Source organism: Scyliorhinus canicula, chromosome 16 (assembly GCF_902713615.1).
Source record: "Scyliorhinus canicula chromosome 16, sScyCan1.1, whole genome shotgun sequence".
Taxonomy (NCBI): Eukaryota; Metazoa; Chordata; class Chondrichthyes; order Carcharhiniformes; family Scyliorhinidae; genus Scyliorhinus; species Scyliorhinus canicula.
The window spans coordinates 77,142,477-77,159,251 of record NC_052161.1 but is presented as its reverse complement, the minus strand read 5'-3'; the positions used below and the strand labels follow the sequence as shown (position 1 = coordinate 77,159,251).

Sequence of the window (16,775 nt, the reverse complement as noted above, 5' to 3'; positions counted from 1 at the left end):
ACTTGGCTCTCCACTCTGCAACTGGATCCTTGACTTTCTGACCAACAGACCACAGTCAGTAAGAATGAACACCAACACCTCCTCCACAATAGTCCTCAATACCGGGGCCCCGCAAGGCTGCGTACTTAGCCCCCTACTCTACTCCCTGTACACACACGACTGCATGGCAAAACTTGGTTCCAACTCCATCTACAAGTTTGCTGACGATACGACCATAGTGGGCCGGATCTCGAATAACGACGAGTCCGAATACAGGAGGGAGATAGAGAACCTAGTGGAGTGGTGCAGCGACAACAATCTCTCCCTTAATGCCAGCAAAACTAAAGAGCTGGTCATCGACTTCAGGAAGCAAAGTACTGTACACACCCCTGTCAGCATCAACGGAGCCGAGGTAGAGATGGTGAGCAGTTTCAAATTCCTAGGGGTGCACATCACCAAAAATCTATCCTGGTCCACTCATGTCGACGCTATCACCAAGAAAGCACAACAGCGCCTTTACTTCCTCAGGAAACTAAGGAAATTCGGCATGTCCACATTAACCCTTACCAACTTTTACAGATGCACTATAGAGAGCATCCTCTCGGGCTGCATCACAGCCTGGTATGGCAACTGCTCGGCCCAGGACCGCAAGGAACTTCAGAGAGTCGTGAATACCGCCCAGTCCATCACACGAACCTGCCTCCCATCCATTGATTCCATCTACACCTCCCGCTGCCGGGGGAAAGCAGGCAGCATAATCAAGGATCCCTCCCACCCGGCTTACTCACTTTTCCAACTTCTTCCATCGGGCAGGAGATTCAGAAGTCTGAGAACACGGACGAACAGACTCAAAAACAGTTTCTTCCCCGCTGTCACCAGACTCCTAAATGACCCTCTTATTGACTGACCTCATTAACACTACACCCATGTCTGCTTCATCCGATGCCAATGCTTATGTAGTACATTGTACATATTGTGTTGCCCTATTATGTATTCTCATGTATTTTCTTGAATTCTGTTCAATTCCCTTTTCTTCCCATGTACTGAATGATCTGTTGAGCTGCTTGCAGAAAAATACTTTTCACTGTACCTCGGTACACGTGACAATAAACAAATCCAATCCAATCCAATCCCTATCACCCCCGGACACAATCCTCTATCCTTGTGGCCAAGATCTTAGCCAATAGCTTGGCATCCATATTTAGAAGCGAGATTGGCCTGTAAGACCCACACTGTTTAGGTCCTTCTCCCGTTTAATGAGTGAGATCGAGGCCTGCGACATTGTCGGGGGAGGATTCCCTTCTCTCTCGCCTCATTAAAAGTCCTCATTAGCAGTGGGCTCAACACCTCTGAAAATGTCTTTAAAAATTCCACTGGATAGCCATCTGGCCCTGGAACCTTGACCGACTGCATGCCCTCCAACCCCTTAATGATTTCTTCTATCTCGATCGGTGCCCCAGCCCCTCCACCAGCCCCTCCTCCACCCTCGGGAACTTCAACTGGCCCAGAAATTGCCTCATCCCTTCCGCACCCGCCGAGGGTTTCGACTCATATAATTTGCTGTAGAATTCCTTAAAACCTTCATTCAACCCCCCCCCAGGTCAAGACCAAGTTACCCTTCTTATTCTTTACCCCACCAATCTCCCTGGCTGCCTCTCTCTTCCTAAGCTGGTGCGCCAGCATCCTGCTCGCTTTCTCCCCATACTCATAGACCGCCCCCTTAGCCATTCTCAGCTGTTCTACCGCTTTCCCTATGGTTAACAATTCAAACTCCATCTGTAGCTTATAGTGCTCCCTCAGGAGCCCCACGTCCGGGGCCTCCGCATAACTCCTATCCACCCGAAGTATTTCCTCCTCTAATCTCTACCTCTCCGCCTTTCCCGCTTTTCTCCATGAGACCGGATCGATATGTTCCCCTCTAACAACTGCCTTGAGGGCTGCCGATACCTCTCCTATGTCGTTTGTTTCCAGGTAGTTCTCGATACTCTTATTTACTCGCCTGCAAACCACCTCGTCCGCTAACAACCCCACGTCCAGTCTCCACAGCGGACACTGCCTTCTTTCCTCCCCAAGCCGCAAAACCACCCAGTGCGGGGCATGATCCGAGACTGTAATTGCCGAGTATTTCGTCCCCGCCACCTTCGGGATCAACGCCATGCCCAGAACAAAAAAATCAAAACGGGAATAAACTTTGTGGACGTGGGAGAAGAAAGAAAACTCCTTTACCCTCGGCTGTGTGAACCTCCATGGGTCTACACCCCCCCATCTGCTCCATAAAGCCCTTCAATTCCTTTGCCGCTGCCGGCCTCCTCCCTGTTCTGGATTTTGAGCGCTCCAATTCAGGTTCAATAACCGTATTGAAGTCCCCCCCCCCCCCCCCCCCCCCCCCCCCACCATGATCAAGTTGTGTGACTCAAGATCCGGAATTTTGCCTAACACGCACCTCATAAAATCCATGCCGTCCCAGTTAGGGGCATAGATGTTCACAAGCACCACTTGGACACCCTCCAGCTTCCCACTCACCATGAAATACCCACCCCCTTTATCAGCCACTATTCTCCCAGCCTCAAACGCCACTTGCTTACTGATCAAAATTGCTACCCCCCCCCCCCCCCCCCCCCCCCCCCGGTCTTCAAGACCAGCCCTAAGTGGAACACCTGACTAACCCAACCCTTCCTTAATCTCATCTGATCCTAGATGTGCCTCCTGAAGCATTGCCACGTCTGCTTTTAGTCCCTTTAAATGCACGAACACGCATGCCCTCTTAAATGGCCCATTCAGACCTCTCACGTTCCACGTAATCAGCCTGGATAGGGGGCTACCACACCCCCCCCTGCCGACATCACTCTTTTTAGACCAGCCCCGAGCCCGCACCCCCCCCCCGTCTCCCCAAGCACCCACCTAAAGCCCCCGACCTCACATTTGTTCCCTGAAAATAATTTCTCCCTTGCCAGCAAATCAGCCCCAAAGCAGCCCCAACACCATAACACCAGAAACCTAATCTCCTAAATCAGACACCAACTCAACACTAGCTCACCCCCCACTATGCTTCTGAGAGTCAGCTGACCCATGCTGACCCCCGATAACCCCCTCCCCTGGCGCCGATCAGACTATCATCTTATTGTTCGGACCCCTCTCCCCACATAGAAAAAAACCTATTTGCAGGATCACATTCCCCAGTTAGTGAACAACAGCTCTCAAGAAGATATTAACATAACCATAAACCAGAACAGAAACACTCACTTAAAACAAAACCTCAGTCTCCCAAAGGATAATGCTAACTTCAGGGCCCCTCTCCCCCCACCAACCCCCCCCGCCCCCCCCCCCCCCCCCCCACCGTCCCCGTCCCCCCCCCGTATCAGCTCCTTGCGAAACAAAGAGCCCTGCAACCATCCCTCCAGCCCATTTTCTCGCCCAAGACTAAACACAATCTTGTTTAAAACAGAACACAATTACAAACCACCACCACATCCCAACTTCGAAGCTTAAGTGTCTTTTAACTCGAGTCCAACCTCAGCGTATATTGTCGACGTTACGCCGAATGGGAGCCGGTGTACCCGTATAAGCCTTTAGGAGTATTGATAGTATAAGATTTTCTCAAGGCCTTGTGGAGTTTGAGCTGTAAATAAGCATTGCTCATATCTAACTTGGTAAATGTAGAACCACCTACCAGGTGGTGGTGATTTAAGGTAGCCGGCATCAGCCCAAATGTGACGCCAGGTAGATGGTTAATTTGTAATTGTCGCAAAGGTGGATGGTCCAAATCGGTTCCATCACCAAAATACCGGTGACGCCTAGTCAGTGAAACAAACCGACCAAATTTTACTGAAGCTCTCTAATCTGTGCACATTGACCTCGACCTTACCGACAAAAGGGACCAGTGGAGCACGGGAAAAATGAGCGGGGCCTGCGGATCCAGTGGGATTTTCATCACGGCCCCCTTAAACTATTCACGAACAGGCCCGAAAACTTCCGCAGCACCATACATAAGCCCCCCTTTTCCACCTGTAGGATCTGTTGCCAGCCGAGCTGCATATAGTCCAATCCCGACCCAGCAGTTTGGGGCCGTCCCCCTGCATCTCAATGGAGGGAAGGTGCAAAGACTATGTCCATAGATCACTGGAGCAAACGTGAAGCCTACAAAAGCCAAATGTCCCAAGTATACGTGGTGAGGCGGGAGGCCAAATCAGCCAACGGTAATTCATAGAATCATAGAAGTTACAGTGCAGAAGGAGGCCATTTGGCCCATCGAGTCTGCACCTGCCCTTGCAAAGAGAACCCTCTTAAGCCCACATCTCCACCTTATCCCCATGACCCAGTAACCCCACCTAACCTTTTTGGACGCTAAGGAGCAATTTAGCATGGCCAATCCACCTAAACTGCACATCTTTGAACTGTGGGAGGAAATCGGAGCATCCGGAGGAAACCCATGCAGACACCAGGAGAACGTGCAGACTCTGCACAATGACCACCTTGCTACCGTGCCGCCCTTTGACTCACCCTGTGTCAGGTCCAGTCGAACACATGGCGTGGTACCACTGAGACTGCAGCACCTGCACCCAATTCCATGTGAATTACGTGTCCGTTAGCCTGCACAGGGACGCAAATAGGGGCCACTCATGGAGCTGCCACACAGTTCAGCTGCATTTCTGAATCATCTCCAGCTTCTTCAGGGTTGTCCAAATATAGGTCCTTAGAACAGGGCCGATGCCTACCTTGTCCCGGGCAGTCAAGGTACTGCCCCTCATGCTGCTGTCGGCTCAGCGACTCCAATGTCCACACTTCTAGCAAGGGGGTGGAGTCGGCCCCTCCCAAATCTGGAGAGGTGTGTGCCACGGTGCAGGACCTCGAGGCCTCGAGCATACTACTTCGCAGCGGTCCATTCTCGTCACTTACAAACAGCGAGGAACGTGGCACCAGACAACAATACCTCCGTTCCCAACAGTTCCTGCATGGCCCAAGTGGCACTCTACTTTGCAAGAGGAATGTGCAAACACCTGCTGAAATCCCAGAAGCTTTTTATGTACGGCGAGATTGTGAATATGCAAACCAAACCGTCACAAAGCACATCCGCCACCACAGCCTCACACTCGCAATATTCTGTGATATTTTGCAAACGGCAAATATACTCAGCAACTAACTCCCCTTCCAACCTGTCCACCATATTAAATCTGTATCGTTGCTCAACGATGGACAGAGTCGGATTGAAATGACTCCCCACCAGCGCGATGAGCTGGTCAAATGCTACCATATCCAGTGTCACCGGAAACATGGGGCCTCTAATTATGCTGTATGTGTGCATCCACAGGACGTCAATAAGATCACTTGTCTGGTACTCGTTTTTGATAATGTTGTTGGCATGGAAAGGTCTCGCAGGCTGTCCACATACTGATTCCAGGGTGAAAAGCATCCAGTCAACCAAACAAAGGAACAGTGAAGTACTTAACACTGTACCTTAGTCCCAGGAGAAGCAAAGTCACGGAGACTAGCGTCGCCAGTTTAATAAATGCAAGAGGAGTCAGGTAAGTAACACAAAGAAGACATTTATTCATAATATGGACTATTTACAATGGGGCCCGGTTGAAACTCACCGGGTCCGCTCTCTCTGTTGGTCCGTTTATATCTGACCAACCATTTATAGAACATGGTTATAAGCCCAGTGGTTAGCAGCGGAGTTCATCGTCCTCGAACCATGAAGGGGGGATGGGGCGAGTTGGATGGGTGGAGATCAGAGAACCCCTACAGTCCATAAGGAGGATATTCGACCCAGCGAGTCTGTGCCGATCATTTGAAAGACCACCCTAAACGGATCCAATCCCCGCCCTATCCCTGTAACTCCATCTAGCCTTTGGAAACTTAGGGGCAATTTATCATAGCCAATCCACCTAACCTGCACATCTTTGGACTATGGAAGGAAACAAGAGCACCCGGAAGAAACCCACGCAGACACAGGGGAAAATGTGCAAACTCCACACAGTCATCCGAGGCCAGAATTAAACCTGGGTCCCTGGAGCTGTGAGCCAGCAGTGCTACCCACTGTGCCACCATGCTGCCCCAAGATCTGAGGTCTTGCCAGTGCAAATCCCTCTATGGCCCTCTCACGAGATTTATTGGCCATAACAGGATTTCTGGCCACTGTGAACAGGCCCTCTGAAAACTGAAGAAAGCACCAGACAACAATCATTTGAACTTATTACTTAGCAAATGTGGGAACCCATTGGAAGTTGGGGCAACTGTGGGCTGTTTGTTCAGAAGGATTGTATTTCTGTGGAGCGTGTGATGGCGATAGAAATAAAAGGGGAACATTCCTCTATGCAGTTTAAACTATGAGTTCCCTACAAAAAGAAAATAGTAACAAAGAATGCTGGAAAGGCTCAACAGGTCTGGTAGCATATGTAAGGAGAAAAAGCAGAGTTAACATTTTGAGTCCTTTTGGAAGGTAGTCAGAACTGATTTGCTTATTAAAAGGAAAATAGTGTTCAGTCAATAGTGCTTTCAGTCTTTTATAATGGCAAAAGTAAAAAAAATTCTTTTGGCTCACAACTGGAAGTTTGAATCTCTTTCTAAAATGTTATCTATCTTGACAGAGATTGTAACAAAATTCAGAGTCTTGCAACATTTCGAATCCACAGACCGTGGTGAGTACAATGGGTTTGGCTACACAAAGAAGGGCTGGGATTCCGGGCCGTACCTGCGCCATAGGGTGGCGTGCACCACTCCGGTGTCGGGCCGCCCGGAAGGTGCGGAATCCTCCACACCACCAGGGGCTAGGCCGGCGCTGGAGTGGTTGGTGCCGCGCGCGAACCAGCGCTGAAGGGCCTCCACCAGTTGGCGCGAGTTGGCGCATGTGTAGGAGCGCTAGCGTGTTCTGGAGCATGCCCAGAACCACTGGCGTGATTCCTGCACATGCGCAGGGGGTTTCTTCTCCACGCCGGCCATCGTGGAGCCTTACACAGACCGGCGCGGAGAGAAAGAGTGGACACAGGTCCACCGGTAGATTAGTGGCCCACAATCGCAGGCCAGGCCACCGTGTCCCCCCCCCCCCCCCGGGGCCAGATACCGCCGCGCCCCTCCCCGAGGACTCTGCAAGCCACCCTCAAAGCAAGGTCCCAACGGAATGGACCTTGTCTAATCCACGCTGGCGGGACTGGCCGAAAACGGGTGGCCGCTTGGCCCCTCGGGGCCCGGAGAATCGCCGGGGGGGGGCCACTATCAACTGCCCCCGACAGGCGCGATCCCCACCCACGCCCAAAAATCGCGCCGGAGAATTCGGCAGCCAGCATCGGAGCGGGTGGGATTTCACGCCGCCCCCCGGCGATTCTCCAACCCGGCGGGGGTCGGATAATCCCGCCCAAGATTCCTGAGTGACTCTTGCACTATTTATTGCAAAGTCTAAAATTTTGATTGCTGAAGTTTTCATTGAAAGCCTTTGAGCACCTCCCAAGAGTTAAAGAAGGTCAATTTAAAATAGGTGGCAGAAAAGTTGGAAATAGAATTAAAAGTAGGTGCTACAAAAGTAGAACAAAGTAGAAATAGTTGAGGTTATGGCTCAACATTTCAACCTTGAAGAAGGAAAACATGGTCCAGATATATTGCAGTGTGAGTTACAAATGAAGCAAATTGATTTCTAGGAGTGGAAAAATTGAACTTAAAGGAAATAGAGAAAAGCAAAAATTTGAGTTCAAGAAAGAAAGGGGCTGGATTCTCCGTTTCAGCGGCTAAGTGTCGGCTGAAACGGAGAACTCCCATGCGTTTTACATCGACAAAATCGGCGCCGAATTCTTACCGACTCCAGGACGGTGAGGGGCTAGCAGCGGCATCGGGTAAAACGTCCAGCTCCCGCACCAGAAATGGCTAGAGAATGGCCGGGTCCTTGGCGACGCATGTGCACAGCGACAACTGCAGCGGTTGCGCCATACACCATGGCGCCGGCCTTGCGCGGACCTGACTTCCCGAGTACTGCCACACAGGCCAACCCCTGGCCACCCGCCACCAGTCCCGCCAGCCAGCGGCACCGCTCCTGGCCAATTATGACGGTACTGGATACAGTCCGCGGCCGCCACACCGGGTTCCCGTCCGCTCAGACCACACGTCAACCGCGCGGTCGGCAACTCGGCCTATCGGGAGCGGAGCATCAGGGAGGGTCGTCCGATGACGCGCCAATGCTGTTCTAACGCTGTGCGGCGTGCAACGCAATTATGCAATTTTGGAGGGGGCGGAGGCATCGAACTTGTGCCGCCCCCGATTGGGTGTCGGAAGGGGTTCTCCGCCCGATCACCGATTATGATATCGTCATCGGGCACGGGAATCCTGCCCAAAGAGTTGTAAAGAATTCGGAACGAGGACAAAAGGGAGGGTGGGGTTGTACAGACACGGCTCACCTTTGGCCAACAGCAGGATATTCCGGTCCTGCCAAGGTCTATGGCGTTTTGCGCTGTTCGCCAGCCATGCCACTGGGAATACCGTCAGGAAAGGTCACCTTCAGTGGAACCAGAAGCTCTCACTGGTGGGAAGGGCTGGAAAATCCCACTTGAAATGAAATGAAAATCGCTTACTGTCACAAGTCGGCTTCAAATTAAGTTACTGTGAAAAGCCCCTAGTCGCCACATTCCTGCGCCTGTTCGGGGAGGCTGGTATGGGAATTGAACCCGCGCTGCTGGCCTGCCTTGGTCTGCTTTAAAAGGCAGCCATCTAGCCCTGTGCTAAACCATCCCCATTACTTAGAGAGTTTCAAAGGGAAAGGGAAGCCAGGAAAGTTAATCTAAGGAGGGAAAGGTTTTGATTCTGTGAACTGATGATTGGGAGGAAGCTGAAGGAGCGAGAATTAGCCAGGATGTATTTGTCCTGCTTCTTGTGAAAAAGGGGTACCTGGGAAGCTACACTGGAGCAGGTCAGGGAAGGACACTTTGGGAGATCTTAGAATCTAAAGATAACAAATAAACCTGTTTCATTGATTTCAAAATTCTCTTCCTCTCTCCAAATATGCTAGCAGGCCTGCTGAGCGTTTCCAGCATTTTCTGCTTTTGTTCCCCCAGAATCCACAGTACTTTAGTTTTATTTATTTTATTGTCCAGCCAAGGTTTGAAAGGAAGTGGCCATGTACACTGCAGCTGAACACTCACCTAAACAGAATGGAAAGCTGTTAACCTCCGAGGAGCGGCAATCTCAATCGGGTCGCCACTGCGCTGTATCCTTCCGACCTTGGTTGGGAGCTACACCTTCCTCTCCCGACCTTCCAGTCGGGTTGGGTGAGAAAAGTACAATGTAGTGGGTGCCAGAGGCCTTCTGTGCAGTGCAGCAGAGTCAGGTGAAGCCATGTCCCCTTTATATGTTAGTTTCCCTGCTGTTTGACCTTTCACATCTTTTGTTCTCTCTGGGGACTGCCATTAGCACTCTTTCCCCTTGGTTTCTGTGTCCACTAGCACCCGGTTTCCCTGGGTTTCTGTGGCTATGACTCATCTTTCATTCTCACTCCACAGTGTAAATATTTCCCACTCTCTCTGTCTGTTAGCTTTGACAAAAGTAATCGGACTCGAAACGTTAGCTCTTTTCTCTCCCTACAGACCTGCTGAGATTTTCCAGCATTTCCAGCATTTTCTCTTTTGACCCCTTTATACAGCGAAGGGTAAGTGTTAGAAGGCAAGGAGGCTGGTAAAAGCAGTGGGAGGTGTTGAGAGGGGAGCCCGATGTCTTCCACCATTGTGACATGCTACCAGCAGCAGTCACCTCAATGGCATAGCTGACCACCAGGTGGTTAATTGTGCCAATTAAGTGTTCAACTCACTTCCGATGGCAGCATACAGGTAGAGGTCGCACGTTCGGTGGCTCCTGTTAGAGTCTCTGGTTTTTGGACTTTTATGCCCAGTTTCAGGGGTGGTTTGTGGATGAGTTGGTGTGGGAAGTCATAAAGAAGACGAGAAATATAGAAGCCCCAGAAGAAGGGTGCTGGAAAGAAGGGGGTGATCGAAAGTCTGCCAGCCAGTGAAGTTGTGAGTCTTGCAGGAAGAAAGATGGCGGGGGCTGGGACGTCAGATGGGGCCACTCCCCTCACGGTAGAACCTCTGACCGAGGTGATGCTGGTGGATTTTGATAGGCTGTTCACCAAGCATGTGGAGGTGCTTAGGAGGGAAGTGATGGCTTTGATGAAAGAGTGGATGGAGGAGACGATTGCTCCAATAAAGGGGGCAGTGATTAAGATATCGGTCAAGGTGCAGAAGCAAGGAGAGAGGTTGAAGAGGGTGGAAGAGGCATTGACACAACTCAGCGTCCAGTTCTCCTCGATGGGGAGGAGCTGCGGAGCATGGCAGAGGTCAACAAAGAGCTATGGTGGAGGAACTGGAGAATAGGTCGAGGAGGCAAAATGTGAAAATCGTGGGACTGCCCGAGGGGGTGGAGACCCCAAGGCTGACCAAGTACTTTGCGAAGATGTTTGCAGAGTTGATGGGGGAGGGGGAAGACAGGGCATAATGGTCACTCAGGCCGAAGCCTAAAGCAAATGAGCCGCCAAGAGCGGCTATAGTCTGCTTCCACAGCTACCACATAAAGTGAAGATATACCAATACACATATACCAAGATCTAACGGCGGAGCTGACGAGAAGGCAGGCGGCCTTCGGACAGGTGAAAGGGGCATTGTATAGCAGTAGAGTGAGATTTGGAGTGGTCTACCTTGCAAAGTTTAGATTGATTCCCAATTCGAGGAATTGTTTTTTTGAAATGGTGGAGGCCGCGGATGCGTTCGTTAAGGCTGAAGGAATGGAACTGAGATGAGAGTTGGGATTTGGACTTGGTTGGTGGGGCTGTGATCGATGGGGAGAGCGAACCCCTGGAGATTTTTACACCCAAGGGATTGGGAGCATTCGATTTATGCCCCGGTGCACAAGGTGTTTTCAGGAATTGACTTTTTTGTGGTGGGAAAGGCGCTGTTGGCCAGAGTTAAGAGGTCGGAGTATTCGGTAATTGTTATTTTGGATCACACTCTGCATTGGATGGCATGGTTTTGGAGAAGGAGGCAGCCCAGAGGCTGGGGTGGAAAATCGGGTTATTGGCAGATCAGAGCTTCTGTGACAAGATGGGGAAGGTGATTGAGGTGTATGTGGGGTTTAACTGCATGTGGGAGGCCTCACGGTCGGTCTGGGGGGCTCTGAAGGGGGTGGTGAGGGGTGAAGTGATCTTGTTTAAGGCTCAGGTGGATAGGGAGGAGAGGGAGGAATGCCAACAACTGATAGAAGAGATTTTGGAGGTGGATGTGAGGTACACGTCGAACCTGAACCTGGGTCTCCTGGCAAAGGGGAAGGAGTTGCAGGCGACATTTGACCTATTGTCCACGCGGAAAGTGGTGCATCAGTTGAGAAGGGCGAAGTGGGCTGTTTATGAGTACGGGCAGAAGGCAGTATGTTGGCCTGTCAGCTCCGTAGGGAGGTTGTGGCGAGGGAGATAGTTCGGGTGCGGGACAAGATGGGGGAATCGGTGGTGGCTCCAGAACAGATTAATAAGGTGTTTGCGTTCTATAGGAACCTGTATAGGTTGGAGCACTGGAGGAGGAGCGGGAGGTGAAGGAGTTTTTGGGTGAGCTAGAGTGCCAGAGGTTGGAGGAGGCTGAGAGGTTAGAGGAATGGGTGGGGGAGGAAGAGGGGAAGGTGCCAATTGGGAGGATGCAGACAAGGAAGACAGGAGGATCCGATGGGTTTCTGGTTCAATTTTATAAAATATTTAAGGATAGGCTGACATCGTTGATGGTGGGAATGTTTGAGGACAAAATGATCAGGAGTGTCTTGTTGCAAATGATGGGACAGGCCTCCATCTTATTGTTGCTAAAGAAGGAAAAAGATCTGGTGGAGTGTGGGTTGTATAATCCATATCTCTGTTGAATGTAGATGCCATGATATTGGCGTTAAGGTTGGAGTGGTGCCTTCCAAAGGTATTGGAGAAGACCAGGCAGATTTGTAAAGGGAAGACAGTTGTCCTCTAATGAGAGGAGGTTGTGAATGTGGTGCTTTCTCTGGTAGAGGGAAGGGAGATGGAGGTGGTGGTGGCATTGGATGCGGAGAAGGCGTTTGATCAAACGGAGCTAAGTTATTTGATGGTGGCATTGGAGACATTTGGGATTAGGCTGAAGTTTGTGGCGTGGGTGCAGCTGCTATATAAGAAGGCGATGGCAAGCGTGCTCATAAATAGCATGAACTCAGGGTATTTTGCATTGCACTGGGGTACGAGGCAGGGATGCCCCATGTCTCTCCTTCTGTTTGCATTGGCTACAGAGCCCTTGGCCATTGCACTAAGGAGCTCGGGGTTGTGGAACGGGATAGTGAGGGGGGGTGCTAGAACATAGGGGCAGGATTTTCCAGGTCACCGATGGTGAAATCACGTTCGGCGAGCAGCCGCAGAATACCCGTTTCCGAACAAATCGGGGGCGGCGCTGCTTTTGTGATGCTCCGCCTCCTCCAAAGCGGCGTACTCTGCGCGTACGACGGCCTTAGGACATTGCCTGAGGCCCACCCCACCATGCTCTGCCCCTAACTGGCCGAGTTCCCGACGGCACGGTCGCGTGTAGTATCATCCGTCGGGAACTCAGCGTGCCAGCTGGGGACTCAGTCCAGCGTCGCCACAGTCAGGAGGAGGGCCAACCCACGGGCAGGGGGAACTTTGTCAGGGGCTGGGGGCGCTGTTGGGGGGGTGATCCGGGGGTCGCGAGGCACCCAACGTGGGAGCACTATTTTGCAGGTGGGCCTATTCGCAGCCAGCGCAATGTCCCACGGCATGGCCACTGCAGGCCGCCGTGTGCGCATAGAATCATAGAGTCATCATAGAATTTACAGTGCCAGAGAATCGGCCGGGGGGGCGGCGTGAATCCCGCCCCCTCCGGCCGTCGAATACGCTGGCACCGGAGATTCAGCGGGGACGGGAATCATGCCGCGCCAGTCGGCAGCCGCTCACAGCGGCAACCCCGCCGATGCTCCGACCCGCGATGGGCCGAAGTCCCGCTGCTTCTTTGCCAGTCCTGCCGGTGTAAATTAGACTAGGTCCCTTACCAGCTGGACCCGGCGGCGCGGGCGTGCTCCGGGGTCCTGCGGGGGGCGTGGGGGGGGGGGGGGGGTGTGCCCCCACGGTGGTCTGGCCCGCGATCGGGGGCACTCTTTCCCTACGCGCTGGCCGTTTCAGCCTCCACGATGGCCGTCACGTAGGTGAACCCCCCCTGCATATGCGCAGGGATGACGTTTGTGCTCCGCCGGCCGGCGGCGTCCTTTCGGACTCGGCTGGCGCGGGGCCAGAGGCCTTCCACGCCGACTGGCGGGGCACAAACCACTCGGCCGCTGGCCTAGCCCCTGAAGGTGCGGAGGATTCTGTACCTTTGAGGCGGGCCGACGCCGGAGTGGTTCACGCCACTCAGTCTCGCCGGTACCCCCCGCCCCGCCGGGTACGGGCGAATCCCGCCCAAGATTCCGGGGGTGGGCAGGGAGGGGGTTAAGGAAATGAAGGACTGTTTCCAGGAGGGCAATTTGTGAGTTTAGAGGAGTTGGGCGAGAAGTTTGGGCTGGTGCAGGGCTGAAGCTTCAGGTATATGAAGGTGTGGGGCCAAAAGAGTCTGCCTCCTAGTTGCTGCAGGCTGTTAGTGGGAGAGGATTGGAGAGGAGGGTTGTCTCAGCGATTTCTGGGAGGATTTTGGAGGATGGGGTGTCCATGGAGGGGGTTAAGGCTAAGTGGGAGAAAGAGTTAGGGGTGGTGCTGGAGGAAGGTCTTTAGTGCGAGGTAAATGCCTTGACTTTGTGCGCGAGGCTGGGGCTCATACAGTTGAAGGTAGTGTACAGGGCAAACTTTACAAAATCTAGGATGAGCCGCTGTCCGAGGGGGTGAAGGATATCTGTGAGCAATGTGGCAGAGGCCTTGTGAATCATGCACATATGTTTTGGCCCTGCCCGAAGCTGGAAAGGTTTTGGAGGAGGTTGTTCAGCACCATCTCGGGGGTTCTGCATGGGGATATGGAGCTTGGTCCCCTAGCAGCCATATTCGGGGTATCAGACCGGCTGGAGCTGCATGCGGATGTTTTAACCTCGCCTCGCTGATTGTTCATCGGCGGGTCTTGTTGGGCTGGAGGGTCAGCTTCTCCACCCTGTGTGTCGGCATGGCGGGGGGACCTACTGGAGTTTATGACCTTGGAAAAGGTGAAATTTGCTCTAAGTGGGGGGGGGGGGGGATTTGGGTGGGTTGGGGGTTTTGTGAGGTTGTTGTAAAAGTGTTGAAAATTTGTTGAATAAAAATGCTTCCAAAAAAATTAAGTGTCCAACTTAGGGCCACCTCATGCCCTTGCCAGCACAACGCTGGCATCTAGATGGGCTATTGCCATATGAGGAGAAAGCCACGCAAACTCCGGCAGTCTCCAAGTGGGATTCCAGAGAGGGGACCCCCCCTTTATGACCACTCCATGACCCACAGAGGGTCCTCCCTCCACCACCCCTGCGGCTGCTGCACCGTCATGGAAGGTGCAACCCCATACCCAATGATCACGGGGGTCTGCCTGCTTGGCCCTGGCATTATAAGAAAAGAAGCATGGCTGGCCTTCGAAGGTGCTTCGAACAGCGGCACTGCTGAGCTGGCAGCCCTCTGCTATTGCACTAGCAGCTCTGGGAGGTGGGTGTGCCAATCCGGCAAAGCCTCTGAGTTGCTTGCAAAATGCTGCCAAGGATCTTGCCACCCACAGATGTGGGATCAAGTTCCGTTCTCGATCCCAGCAGGGGTGACTTTTTAATCTGCTGTGAAAATTCAGCCGGTTAACTGGATTTATCTCTCCATAGATGCTGCCTGATCTGCTGAGTGGTTCCAACATTACTAAAGATCACATGGCTGGGTTTATAATTCCGTGGTACCTGTTAAAAATAATCTGGTGTTAAAACCATGTTGTGAAAGCAACATCTAAATATCCATGAAAATCCTATCAACTCACATATTCAACAACAACAAATTATATTTGTCTACTGCCTTTAATGTAATATAATGGGCGGAACTTCCCCCAAAATAGGTAAGTGCCATTTTGGGTACGAATATCAGTGGAACGGACAGCACGATTCCCATTGAGATCTTCCCACACTTCACCATTTTTCTGGAGAGGGTCGTGATTTGCACCAGCATTGCAGGGGGGGGGGGGGGGGGGCACTAAACACACCGGCAAGCCTGGCTTCACAGAGATTGGGGTGCCCTTTATCTCAAAATGACAGTAAAGATCCTTCCCCCACCCCCCAACATTGTTGCCGTCGGGCTTCAGTGCGCCTTTCCCCATTCCCATTCTCTCCCCCACCCCACCTCACCCCGAAAAGATCACTGTCATTGGGAAATTGGGACCTTTCCAATGGTTCTCCCTTCAGGTCCTGCCCCCTTCATGCCGGCATCCGGGCCCGCCCAATCACAGGTAACTGCACACCCCCCCCCCCCCCCCCCCCCCCCCCCCACCCCCCCACCTGCCAGGTGAGCAACATACTGCTATGGGGTGGCCTGCATGTCCCCTAAGGCCCCACTCTTTGGCAGTTCAAACCTGCCACTGCCCCATGACACACTGGCAGTGCCATCTTGGCAGTACCAACCTGGAAGTGCCAACCTGATAGTATCAAGTTAGCACTGCCAGAGTGCCATGGTGGTCATCAAGCCTGGTCTCCGGTGGTGGAGACCAGTGAGTCAACCCTCCAGCGTGACGTGAAGCCAGCAGGTGGGTGAATCGCGGGACCCGGGAGAATTCAGCTTAAAGCCACTTTTTGATATGGTAATACTGTTGAATGCTGCATTTAATATGCCAATCTGGTTCACGCCCAGAAAATGCATGAAGCAGATCATAATAGCCGCCGTGGCCTGGGAGCATCACGCACTGTTCAGTGCGCGGCGCAGATCCCGTTTCGGGTCTTTCCTGTTCTCTCAACATAGTGGGGTTTGCGTCGGGAGCAAAGCAGTCAGAAAATCAGCCTCAATCTCCCATGTTAGAGTACATAAGAACATAAGAACTAGGAGCAGGAGTAGGCCATCTGGCCCCTCGAGCCTGCTCCTCCATTCAATGAGATCATGGCTGATCTTTTGTGGGCTCAGCTCCACTTTCCGGCCTGAACACCATAACCCTTAATCCCTTTATTCTTCAAAAAACTATCTATCTTTATCTTAAAAACATTTAATAAAGGAGCCTCTACTGCTCTACAGTAAAATTAAAAGTCTAATGCACCTACAGCGCCGTCAGTGAACTAGCTGAAATTTCAACTCCAAAACCTAAGCAGCCATTTTTAAATGGATTTTTATTATTCTAGTCACACCAACCAGCCAGTTACATCAGTGACAATTACTGATATGTTTCAATTACCAATACTGTACCCTGCATTCTCTCAATAAAGGTCAGCAGCGGGAATATTTCGTCGGCAGGATCCTCCGCTTTGCTGGCAGCGCACCCACGATCGCGGGTTTCCTGACGGTGTGGGGGTGGCAACAATGGGAAACCCCATTGGCCGGCTGCAGGAACGGAGAATCCCTCTGATAGCCGGGGTGCGCCCACCGCGCCAGATAATGGGGCTAGCAGGACGGAGAATCCCGCCCCAGAGCTCTGCAGCAGCTCATACACTTGAGTTAAATATCTTTTCAAAATGGCAAGTAATGAGCTGAATGACAAGAGACCCCTCATCCAAATAAAAGGCGATTGCTCTGCTTGTATAATTAAATTGGTTCCAGCACAGCCTGGTAAGATTTCATCATTAACTTGCCCAAGCAATACCAATTCAGCAAAGAAAAGTTCCCTGACTTTAGTGCCTCTGATGGAGATAAGGCATTAGAC

At 52.1% G+C, this 16,775-nt stretch overlaps 1 protein-coding gene across 4 annotated transcripts in view; it reads right to left on the bottom strand.

Moving 5' to 3' along the window:
- The window catches only part of mypn (myopalladin), a 356,035-nt gene that overhangs the window by 338,223 nt on the left and 1,037 nt on the right, over positions 1–16,775 (bottom strand). The gene's annotated exons all lie outside the window — the stretch shown is intronic.